We start from the raw sequence: 12700 nt of genomic DNA, 5'->3' as shown, positions 1-12700 counted from the left end.
TATTGACGAAAACTTGTCCATAAGAGAATGTGGTTAGTGGACGCCTCACAAGGTGTTGCTACCAGGGTCTTGAAGCCGGTATTTGCGCCAACGCCATTGCGTATTTCGGAATACCGGACATTCTAAAACTCTAATGTCTCTCTGCGTCAAGCCGCGCCTTCTTTTTTTCTTGTTTGCATGGCTGGCCGCGGACCATAGCGTAATAGCTACTGACGCTTCTGTTTGCAATGAGAAGGCAGGAGTGGGGATCTTCTCTGAATCTCTTATATGGTCCTACTCCCTTCGCCTTCCCGACTTCACACCTATATTTCAGGCAGAATTATTACAGAATATATTAGCACTGCGAAAACTCCCTCCAAAAGACCCATTAGCTGTTATCGGGACCGACTCGCTATCTGTATGCACAGCACTAACTGCATCTTTAAATTCAGCAATTCAAAGAACATTTCGTTCGATGGTACCTCCGTACTTACAAAAGGTATGTTTGCTTTGGGTAACGGGACATCATGGGTTGCACTTGCATGAAAAGACCAATTCACTCGCGCGAGCATCCCTGAACGGCCCTATCATATCTGTTTTGTCGACATCAGCTTATGTCAACGCGGCTAGGTACAGAAATTTCACTATATGTCAAAATTCTGCAATATCCATGCTAACACCGTGTTCTGAATTCCACCATCTTGGCTTCCCATGTCATATTTATTGGTGTCCTTCAATTCAATTGGAAGTATCTTTTACAAAATTGAGATGTCGTATACGTCCTCTAAATTTTTACTTACACAGGTCCGGTCTCGCAATGTCGCCTCTTAGTTCTTTTTGCAGTGGACCTGAAGCTATGGAACATTATTTTTCTTTATTATTCTTTCTTTCGGGGCGACTTCACTGGGATACAGCCATAGGGATGCTTTTCTTGCAGTTTGCAATATTATTAGAGAGACGAAAAGAGTACCTTGCTGATTTTCTACATTTATCCATAGTTTCTATTATTTCATTTCTTTACGTTAAATTATCTTATCAAAATTCTTAACAATATTTTCATTGCAAGTTTAAATTACAGTCCTATCGCCCCACGCTCCACTATTTTAATCTAGTTTCTCTATACTTCTAACCTTACGTAAAAGCGCCTGCTTCTTGGCCAATCCCCGATAGTGGGTACGCGTCACTGTCTGGGACACGAGACAAAAGAAGACAACGGTCGCCGAACAGTAGCTTCCAGCAGCGCTTGACGCTCTCCACAATTCGCCATGGGTAAGAGTCCAACATGTTTGCCTTCACGCTTCCCTCACCACAAGAGCTGCAAATGCTGAGCTTACAGTCTTAGAGTGAGTTCCAGCCTGGAATTCAGCGCGTAGAGATCTGTCTATGCAAACCATGAACTAGGGACGCAGTGGATTCTGCCTACAGCCTTCGGGCTCTCTCTGAGAACAAAAAGACACAATTCCATAATCAGTTATGAGTTTCAATGGATCGAAATGATAAGAGTATTCCTGCAAGTTAAATGATCTCTCGGAATTAAATAGCACTAGTGAAAAAGGCATCTCATTCGAACTAGGGATACTAGAGACCAGCTGGCCGGTACCTGCTTAGCCCTGCTCCACTACAGGTGCAATAACCGCTCCCAGTGTTGTTTTAGGTAGCAGCAGTCTCCGCGTAGCAGCCGCCTGTCACGCCATTTTTCGCTGAAAAAAATGCCTTCACAACAACAACAACAAAAAAAGTGGATCCTGTGTTTATGTGCGAACCATTGCTGCTACACGAAGGTCTCTGAGATGCTGCTTGGTGTGGTAAAATGAGTCTTATGCAAACGTAACGCTAATGTTAGAAGTGTACTGAATGATGTCACTGGAATATATATCTACGCAAACTGAATGGTATCGGTGCAAAAGCAGCGCAGTGTTTAGTCAAAGGTAACGCAATCTCACGCGTGTAACAGATTGCAGAAAAGTGCCGCCTTCTGCGTAGCCTACTTCCTCAATGTTCTGTTGCAAGATTCTTTGTTTCCTATCTCTTCTGTTTGTATGTTCGGGTGCATGCGTAGTGCCAGATACCCATCCTGGGTCATTCCCCGAGAATGGACACACACCCCCCGTGTCACATGCCATGTTCCGCGTAGTTGTTCGACCAAGTTGTCTATTCGGTCACATACTCAGTGTGGCTTACCAAGTCGCACAATCACTTGACAAATCGGATAGATAGAACACGCAAAATGCGACGAAGACACAAAAAACACTTTCCTTGAAATAATAAACTAGACAATGTAATATATACATCTACCGTAGTGAACTATACGCAGAGTATGTTTTTAGCCTCACGTTATCTCACACATTGGTCTTTGTAGTAGCGTAAACATATCCTGTAATGCGATGGCTTTGACTTGTCCATTCGGTGCGGAACTTTAATAGACTGCAAAGAAATGCATACGACACAGAGATTTAAGCGTTTCCTGGCAGCTGAATGTTTTGTTGTGCACCTTGGAGATCACATACCAATCTTTTCCTTTTTCGAGGGAAGTAAAAATACTTTACAATTGTTTGCGATATGCAGCAGAAATATACTTCATAAGCTGGATTAATTGAAGAAATGGACATTTCTTGCACAACTGCAAATGCCTGTACTGCTAGACAACACAATTTAGCTTTTTACCTAATTGTTTTATGCATAACAGGTGACTTGACAAGGCATAGACAACTGGAAGGAATTCTGATGATGACACCTGTTTCAACATATGCGTTTAAAAAATATGCGACGAAATACATTGACCTGACTATTGTTTTTCGTGCTTTAATGCAAAAAAAGTGTCATTCGCCAAAAAAAGATATTGTGGAAGAGCAGCTTATTTTTACCACATAATTGGCACCACTTGTCTCACTTGTCTGTTGCTAATTTTGCTCCATTTCGGTTGTTCTTTAGTACTAAGAGTTTCCAAATTGCAAGGCACGCTACAATGCTTATAGCCAACAGGTCGACTATTAAAATTCTAATAATTTCAGACTAATTCAACGTGATTCCTTGTGCAAGTAATCACTGGCTTATCAAGTAATGCTTCCGCATGTAGAAGATTGTTGTGCCATACGCGAGCAATGTTTGTATATCTATCTGTGTATGTATGTGTATATATATATATATATATATATATATATATATATATATATATATATATATAGCTCAGTAGCTATGGTGTTGGGCTGCTGAGCACGAGGTCGCGGGATCGAATCCCGGCCACGGCGGCCGCATTTCGATGGGGGCGAAATGCGAAAACACCCGTGTGCTTAGATTTAGGTGCACGTTAAAGAACCCCAGGTGGTCCAAATTTCCGGAGTCCTCCACTACGGCGTGCCTCATAATCAGAAAGTGGTTTTGGCACGTAAAACCCCAAAAAAAGAAAAAAAAGAAGAAGATATATGTATACATATACTGCCTACCGTATTCAAAAGCCTGGTTCGTGATACAGAAACTGCAGGCCTAAAGAAAGGTGACAACAGCGGCTGCAGTTGTACCTCGCCAAGTGGGCAAGAAGAATCGTTCCACATGTTTCACCTTTAAATCCGCTTTCTAAATCTGGTCTAAAGTTGTCTAACCTGTCACCTGTTCTCTTTGTGTTCTAGAAGAATCAATGATTTCCGAAGTGTCCCAGTCAGGTAAGTACGGCGAATTATTACTGTCATTGCTATGCGCAATTACATTGCGCAGAAATTGCTATGCGCTATAAATTAGGTATGCGCAAAAGCGAATTGCTTACAACGCTATTGGTGAATTCTTGGCAATTAGCAGATTATGCATTTCAGCTTTTGCTACAAGTAATGCCCGCTTCTTCGAGTAGACCAGCTCATGGACTAGAATCGGATCTACCACAGGCAGCTAAAATTTCTTTCTGAGAGAGTCTGCTGAAACACCCACTATTGCGTAGGTAAGGGCTTCAAATTGCGCAAGGGCATGACAAGATTGCTAACACCTTGTGTCGCTTGAAGGAGGCGCGTGTGTGTATCACAAGACTAGCATATCTAAGCACGAGAGCTTTGGGTTTAGTATGAAAATGTAGACTATAGCTTGGAAGCAGCGTAGAAATGTTTACGGCACTCCCGTTGCTACCATACAATATGTTTACTTCACATTGATTGTTTTATGTCTTTGTTTTTTTTTAATTTCAGAGATTTCATTCATGAGTGGTGAGTTCTTTTGCATAAGGCTTTTCCATGCTCCGGCTATGCTCCATTTAATGGTGCAATTTTTCTTATTTTCATGGGGGGGGGGAGGTAGCAAGTCAATGCGCGCCCCGCCTCCCTCTTTATTTACGATGTACACTTGCTTTAACTGCACAGTGCACTTGGTCCAAGAAAATTGTCAAAAGGTCCCGATGAATTGTAAAATGATGAAAAAATATGTATATACGCCCCGAAACTATGTGAAACGAGGATAGTACTTTGCAATTATTCATAAAGTGGAGGCAATGGGCATGAGAAAAAAATGAATTCTGAGGGATCATGTGCCTAAAAAATGATCTCATTATAAGGCATGCTGCAGTGGGGCATGCCGGAATAATTTTTAGCACCTGGGGTTCGCTAACGTTCACCCTAACGTAAGTACACGGGTGATTTTTGCGATTCGCTTCTATCAAACTGCGGACGCCGTGGCCGGGATTAGATTTGACTTCAAAGCCACTAAGCAACCATGGCGTGTGATGTACATGCCTGATCTTGTAATTTCGTACTTCGAGGAAAGTCGCAAGTAGATTTGCACATCACATATAATACTTTCTGCGGTGCAGGTGGGGTACACTCAACCCCTCTCACACTCTGTCTGCACTGTAGAGTTTGCTACAGAAAACTCAGGAAACGCTTTCTAATAACTTTGGTGAATAATTAAAGGCGCAGCTGAAAGCCTTCGACTATAACGTAAAACGTAATAGTTCTTTTTGGCTTGACGAGTATTTTGTGTATAATTTATGATTCAAGCAGACAAAATTCCAGAAGTCAGAAAGGTGCCAGTCCTAAAACGTAATAGATGATCAGAGGGCCTCTTGTGGTGCAATGTGTAGTTTCAATCAAAAAGAAAACCGCTATGCGAAAGGGGCAATGTAGCATGTGCATGTAATGACTTCTGAGAGAAGTTAGTTTCCGAGCGCGCAATATTTCTTATTTTTCACGATATGACGTACCTACACCATTGGTCGCAGTCGGAATAGCATGCGCTGGTGACCAAGCACTTTTGAAATGGTCGCTCTCCCAATCCTGCCTTCACAGCAGCGTGTGACCAAGGCAGATTGACAATTCCTAAAGTCCACATACCCGCAGAAATTACTTTAGTATTGCTTAACGTAACCTGTGTCATGGACTCTGGATAGTTTTTAAGTGCATGGTCTCTATTTCATAATTTGAGTCTATTCAGTTAGGGTAGCAAAGCAGCATTTATCTTTTTGCTCGTCTACTAGCCATTTCCTTTTCAATCAAATCTCTTTTGCTTTGTTTTATTTTGATAAAAGAAATCTCCCCTAGATCGGCAATAATTATTCGCTCCGAATAAAATCACTCGCTCAGCATATTCGTCAACCACAATCAACGCGGAGACATAACCATGGCATTTCTTTATTTTTTTTACAAGGACACTTGTTTTTTTCTAGTCGCAAGCGTATGCTGCACCAAGCTAGCTAAAATCCTTTTCTCTGTCTCTCTTTCAAGGCGTGAACGAGTAAGCGATACCTTGCTTGCTTTTACCTTCTTTAAATTTTTCTTTCGTTTGTTGCCTGCACCAAAGCAGTGGCGCCGGTTTAAATAAAGAAAATCACAGTACTTACTAACATGCGGCTTCCGTGAGATTGGACGAGGTGTGTGAGCATAAATTTTACGAACAGCATTTGTTCTTTATTACTGTGTCTGTTTACGTGTTGTCCATTTACGTGTTGTGCGTGTTGTCCGTTAACGCACTGTCCGTAAAAAATGAAAACAAAAGAAAAGCCACCTGCTACTAGCGACAGCTTATAACCGTAAAGTACACGTTATTAACAAGCTAATAACTGGGATCATCCACCAGTTGTAAAACCGAATAGGTTTTACTAACGCAGCTGAATTATCATTCTTACAAGTACGCTGGTGTTCGCTTTGACTGCGAGTGCAGCTGCCGGCTCATAATTACGTGGCTTCTAGACTACATGCGTATTCGAGCATAGGAAATCGAAAACCGCATTCTCACATGTTGCGTCATATTCATTAAAGTAGTAATTAGTATTACAAAATGATCCAAGCTAAAGTCAGCGCTGCATGTGGCATATGTGTGTGCGACATAAAAATTTGATGATGATGATTAAAGCGTGAGATAGTTGTTTCTAACACTTTCGGGTAACTAATGTCAAAAATTTCTTGCGGATCAATCAAATATTTATTTTTTGATGTGAAAGTATTACATGCCCCACTGGGCGAAAATCTGTTGGCGTCTGCGTGAGCGAAAGATTACACCCTAAATGGCGGACGGTGAAAGAGCGAAAAATGCCGGCAAAACCCACGCCGTGTGGGTATCTGTGTTCCGTGAAGCAGTGCGTGGGGAGCCTACCAAGTTATCAAAGGCACAATGAGGCCACCGAGACGTAGGCGGGGGTTTCCTAACCTACATGACACATGTCGTGACATTCAAGTGATTACTATCGTTTATGTTCATCCTACACGCTTGTCATTCTATGACAATTCTGGTATATAGCAAGAAGTAGGCGGCTGTTTGATGAGAGCTACATGACACACGTCATGACATTCATGGGATGACCTTTCATTTATGCTCGTCATACATTCCCGCCATACTATGCCAATTTTGATTAATAAAGGAAGATGAGACATCCACCTAACCTTAGCAGTCGCTACAAAGGAAACCGATACAGGTTCCTCGAACGGAAAGCCTCGCCGTTGAAAAATTCCTCCTGGTCCAGGACTCCAACCCGGCACCATCGCCCTTCCGGGCAGCCCCTCTACCATCTGAGCTCACCAGGAGGCTAGCAGTTCGCAATGCGAAGTCGAACTTTGTAGGAGTCGCTATGATTGCGTGGATGTGTCAATTTCCCTTTATTAATTGCTTGTCTCCTCCTCGCGAGTTTCCGCAGAACTATTACGCTATACAAATTCCGGTACATAACAACTTAACGAGACAAACATGAGATCATCAAGACGTAGGCACCTGTCTGATGACGCACATGTCAAACGTGTCATGATAGTCATTACATGACCGATCATGCATGCTCGTCATACACTCTTGTCATACTATGCCAACTTGGATAAATACTAAGACGTAGGCGGCTGTTTCATGAAATACAATGTCTTGCATATTAGTGAAACATTTATTTTTTTAATGCCAAAACATCATATGCACCACCACGCAAAAATACTTCTGAATCTGAGTGATAGAAAGATGATATCGAAAATGGCCGACGGCGCAAGAGTAAAAACAAGCGAAAAAAATTCTCTGATTAACGCCGAAATCCGTAGGGAGGTTCCTTTAAAGGAAGTAAAAATTCGCACGTTTCGGTCTGGGTTGGAACTGAACCAGGGCATCCGGGGTGTGAGACGAGCATGCTTCACCGACTTGCGACGGCTCCATGGTTGTGGAAGACTAAAGGTGTCCCTATTGCGTGCGTCACTCCAAACGTCACATCACAGCCATCTAGCTGAGTAAAGGTGTGGCCTACTGCCTTCACCAGTGTGATTGTGAGGTGCAGCAAATGGCGAGGAGGGGGAACCACGTCACTAGTGCATCAATCGAGCGCGTTCATGATGTTCCGAGGTATACACTCGGTAGAATATTTCGCATTCCCACACGTAAACAGTGTTATGTGTCTCTGCCGATACTTTCTTTTAAAGTGAAAGCTTTTCTTTTGCTGCACTTTAAATGTTAACTAAACGCGCAAGTTTCCAAGGCTGTATATGGACATATTACACTGCTGCCTAAACCACAACACGTCTCTCTACAAGTGCTATATACCTTGTCAAAGAAGAACACTGACAGGGTTGAAGCCAGGACGTGACGAGTAATGCTATCATTGGCGTTGCTCGGCGACGAAGCGTTCAATAGGCGCCGAGCAGCCGTAACGCATTTATTGTAGAGACCGAGCGACGCCTTCTCGCAGCCGCTCGTCAAGCGGCGGTGCCAGCCCATGCACGAACAAACGGGCATTCCCTAGCGCCCATTCCCTAGGCAGCATACTGAAAATAGAAAGGCGTGCTAACCAAAGCCGACGTCAAAGAAAGGCCGAGCCGTTGTGCATGGTGTACTGTATGTATACTTGCAGAAATCGCGGTATAATTAAGAAGATCCAACGTTGCACAGTTGCATGATATGTTTTTTCATTACTCGCATTGTTTTGTACATTCTGTTATCAGACCTTAATTTTTGCCGGACCCCTTGGTTTCCGTTATTCCTGTGGAGTCCTATCATTCCCTTTTTTCTTTACGCGCATGCACGCAGACATTTTTTTTTGGCGTTTACTTCGGTTGACTACCATTTCTTTCCATGTTTTCATTCTTGCTTTTGCTTTTGTTTTTTTTACCAAGAGGACAGGCGCGCGCATCCCGGACACGGTGAAGTCTGTCGTGCATAGTGGGTACTTCTCGGCGACATTGACAAAGAACACACGTACCGGCTATTTTACCCACGGCGCGACCGATTCTAGCTGCATGGCTTGCTGAGACCCAAATTTTCATAGCTCGGCTCTCTGCGGCTCTCTCGAGGAGCGAAGGGACAATTTTTTATCATCGAGAGTTCAGATGTAGATACTGAAATTCCAGGCAGGGCAAACCCGCTTGAAGTCGCCTAAGAAGGCCTTCTCTTCAAAACATATAGCATTTTCATGTAACGATCTTCACATTAATAAACAGTCACTGTAGCATACGCCAAACAATATGAAGGCAAAAGCCTGGCCACACAAGAGACCTTCATAAAATTACTCGACATTTACGCTCGGATGCTTTCTTACATCTTGTTACTTTTTTTTCTCCCACCACAGGTCTCGGGCCCGAGTGGCTTCATTACCTCTTATTAACAGTGACCTAGTTATATAACCTCGACTTATTACGAAGCGCCGTGGGATCGCCTTCCCCATGAGCTCGAGGGTTCGACGGCCACAGAGGATAGTGGATACGAGTGCATAAGTCACTTCTATCACAATTAAAATTGCCTTTGTTTTGTATGATGAGCGGCATGAGAGCCAGCTGTCGAAGAAGCCGACGATGAGGGTGCGACCAGTTGCATAAGCACTCGTGTGTCCGAGGCGAGCTCACATGGGTTTCTAGACGGCACTCCGTGATTTCCAGATCACCACAGGTATCAGCTACTTCAGGCTTTCACCTTACGAAGGCATGGATAGCAGCTCAGCGTAGTACAAGAGGACTTGAATTTTTCCCTTTCCCATTTTGCAGCATTCATACATATTGCCACTAGGGGTCACGAACCAACGCTGAAAAAGAAGTTGAGACTGGAACGCGCGCTCAGCTGGAGACGGGCGCTGGGGCAGAAGAAGTAGAAGCTGAGGACGCCGGCTTGAATTTATTGTACGCCATCTTGTACAACGGTCTGCCTCGCCGACGCCAGGCACATCTTACTTTGTCTTTTCGTGACAAAACTGGTGGAGGTGCGGGGTACGGTTCATCCGATGCCACAAACCCCTCCTGGTAGCAGGAGTACCAGCCCTATCCTAGTGGACACCCCTGTTCACCGGGCAAGCAGGAGAATCCGAGGATTGCCTCCGGAGCTTGATCCTCTCTCCGCATCAACATCGACGCCCGCACACACCGGTATGGAAGGAACATCGACGTCCCTACCGACCACTAGGCAAGGTACGGCCACAACGGCAACTCAGTATCTGCTGCAGAATCTCCGAGTGCCGAAAGTGTTCCACGGGGATATCTTCGAGGATGTAGAAGACTGGCTAGCCCAATTTGAGCGCGTTGCCGAAATAAACGAATGGAGTGACGCGGCGAAGTTAAGGAACGTCTATTTCAGCTTGGAGGACGGTGCCCGCATTTGGTACGAGAACCGAGAAGGGTTCATCAAATCGTGGTTCGAGTTCCGTTGTGCCTTGCTAGAGACTTACACCAATGCTGATCGCCGCGAACGAGCCGAACGGGCGCTCCAATCCCGCATTCATCTGCCGAACGAGAGCGTGACGTCGTACGTCGAGGATATGACGCGCCTCTTCCGTCGGGTGGACCCAACCATGTCCGAGGAAAAGAAGCTGCGCCATCTAATGCGGGGAGTTAAGGAACAGCTATTTGCTGGCCTTGTTCGAAGCCCGCCGAAGACCGTGGCTGAATTCCTAACCGAAGCCACCACGATGGAAAAGATGTTACACCAGCGTTCAGCTTTCTATGAAAGGCAACTGAACGCAACTTCACCTTCGGACCAGCGCTCAGCTCCGTCTGACAGGCACGCGAATGCTGCTTCACTGACGGACACGATGGCCTTTGGAAACGTGGACGTTCTCCGAGACCTTATCCGCTCTGTGGTGCGTGATGAGCTTCAACGGCTCACCTGCCCGCCTCAGCCCTCGCTAAGTTCCATTTCTGCCCTTGTGAGGAACGAAGTGGAGCAAGCGATCCAACGTCTCGTTCCAAGCAGCAATGCACCACATGTGACAGCACAGTTGCAGCGGCCGTCGTATGCGGAAGTTTTGAGGCGAGTCCCTGTCCCCGCTCCGACCCATTTCGACCCCACCACGTCTTACGCCGCGTCATACGGCCCGCCGCTCCCAGCAGTGCAACCGATCCAACGTATGGAGGATCGGCGCCCGCTCGAAAGGAAGTCTGACGTCTGGCGTACCCCGGACAGAAGGCCTCTGTGCTATCATTGTGGAGAAGCCGGTCACGTATACCGCGAGTGCCCATACCGCCGCCTCGGACTGCAAGGCTTTGCCGCGGATTCACCAAGGCCCAGATATGGCGAAAGGCCTAGGGCGATTGAAGACTACCTGAAACAGCAGCGTATGCCACTGTTCCCGCGGCGGCAGTCGCGCTCGCCGTCCCCCAGGCGATCTTCCCCAGCTGCTAGAAGCCCTCCAATGGCAGTGCAAGGACGATGGCCAAGCCCTCACCGGGAAAACTAAGAACAGCGACCTTCGGGGGCGAGGCCGCTGATAATCGCCCTTCCGAAGACCTCCCATCGACGCGAGCACGGTCTATTCAGCGCGATTCAGCGACGACTGCAGCCGAACTCAGCGACAGACTCTCGCTCGACATACCTGTGGTGCTCGACGGCCGCCACGTTAGTGCGTTATTGGACACGGGGGCCGATTACTCAATCTTGTGCGGAAAACTAGCGAAGGAACTTAGAAAAGTCATCACGCCTTGGTCTGGAACGCAAATTCGTACTGCTGGCGGGCACATCGTAACACCGTTGGGCGTGTGCACGGTCAGAGTACAGATTCGTGGGTCCACGTTTCCAGCCAGCTGCCTTATACTCCGCGATTGTTCTCGGGACCTCATCTTGGGCGTTGACTTTCTGCGAGAGTATGGTGCCGTTATAGACCTCCGGGCACGCACAGTGACGTTTTCGACAGAGAGAGCAGCGAACAGCCGCGACAATTGCCGACGTAACGCGCTTCGAGTTTACGCCGACAGTGTAACTGTACCACCACGCGCAAGTGTCCTGGTAATGGTCGTATGCGACGATCTGCCTGACGGCGAAGCTGTTGCAGAGGGCAATTCCTCTCTTATGCTTACTCATGGTGTATGTGCAGCCCGCAGTCTCATTGTGCTTCGAGATGGACTTTCGGCGCTCCTCGTGACGAATTTCAGCCAGGAACATCGGCACCTATTTCGTTGTACTACTATCGCTTTCGCTGAGCCCATAGACGACGTTGCTGAATGCTTCACGTCTATGACGAAGGAGAACCCAGCTCAGACACTCAGCAATATCGACATCAATTCAGACCTTTCGGAGGAAAAGCAGAAAGCGCTGCGCAAGTTGCTCCTTCGGTTCAAGGAGTGCTTCGCATCTTCCTCTAAGGTACGCCAGACGCCCATCACGAGGCACCGAATAATCACGTATGACGATTCTCGTCCCATACGACAACTGCCTTATCGCGTATCGGCGAAAGAGCGCAACGTTATTAATGCACAAGTGAAAGAAATGCTTAACGATGACGTCATACAACCGTCCCAAAGCCCTTGGTCATCGCCGGTGGTCCTCGTCAAAAAGAAAGACGGAACGCTTAGGTTCTGCGTTGACTATAGAAAGTTGAATAACGTCACAAAAAAAGACGTTTATCCGCTCCCGCGGATCGATGATTCGTTAGATCGACTGCGGCGAACCAGGTATTTTTCATCCATAGATCTGAAGAGCGGGTATTGGCAAATCGAAGTTGACGAACGAGATCGCGAAAAAACTGCCTTTGTTACCCCGGATGGTCTGTACGAATTTAAAGTACTTCCATTCGGGCTGTGCTCTGCACCGGCCACATTCCAGAGAATGATGAACACGGTTCTGACGGGTCTGAAGTGGCACACTTGTTTAGTATACTTAGATGACATCGTTGTGTTTTCGGCGACCTTCGAAGAGCATCTGAAGCGCTTAGAGGCGGTACTTGAGGCGCTCCGCTCCGCTAATCTCACACTAAAGCCAGAAAAGTGTCACTTCGGTTACGAAGAGCTGAAGTTTCTCGGGCATGTCGTGAACGCCGATGGCGTCCAGCCTGACCCAGACAAAACATCTGCTGTTGCTGCTTTTCCGACTC

The 12700-nt window shown here is 46.2% G+C and overlaps 1 protein-coding gene across 1 annotated transcript in view; it reads left to right on the top strand.

The window, feature by feature from the left end:
• Window positions 1-1198: 1198 nt before the first annotated feature.
• Window positions 1199-12700, top strand: part of LOC135902260 (uncharacterized) — a 53640-nt gene continuing 42138 nt past the window's right edge. Inside the window, exon 1 of the mRNA XM_070522228.1 lies at window positions 1199-1248. The gene's annotated coding sequence lies outside the window, so the exon portion shown is untranslated. The remainder of the gene's footprint in view (window positions 1249-12700) is intronic.

This window comes from Dermacentor albipictus, chromosome 7 (assembly GCF_038994185.2).
Source record: "Dermacentor albipictus isolate Rhodes 1998 colony chromosome 7, USDA_Dalb.pri_finalv2, whole genome shotgun sequence".
NCBI classification, from domain to species: Eukaryota; Metazoa; Arthropoda; class Arachnida; order Ixodida; family Ixodidae; genus Dermacentor; species Dermacentor albipictus.
Note: the sequence above shows the minus strand (reverse complement) of the source record. Positions and strands in the feature narration are given on the sequence as shown.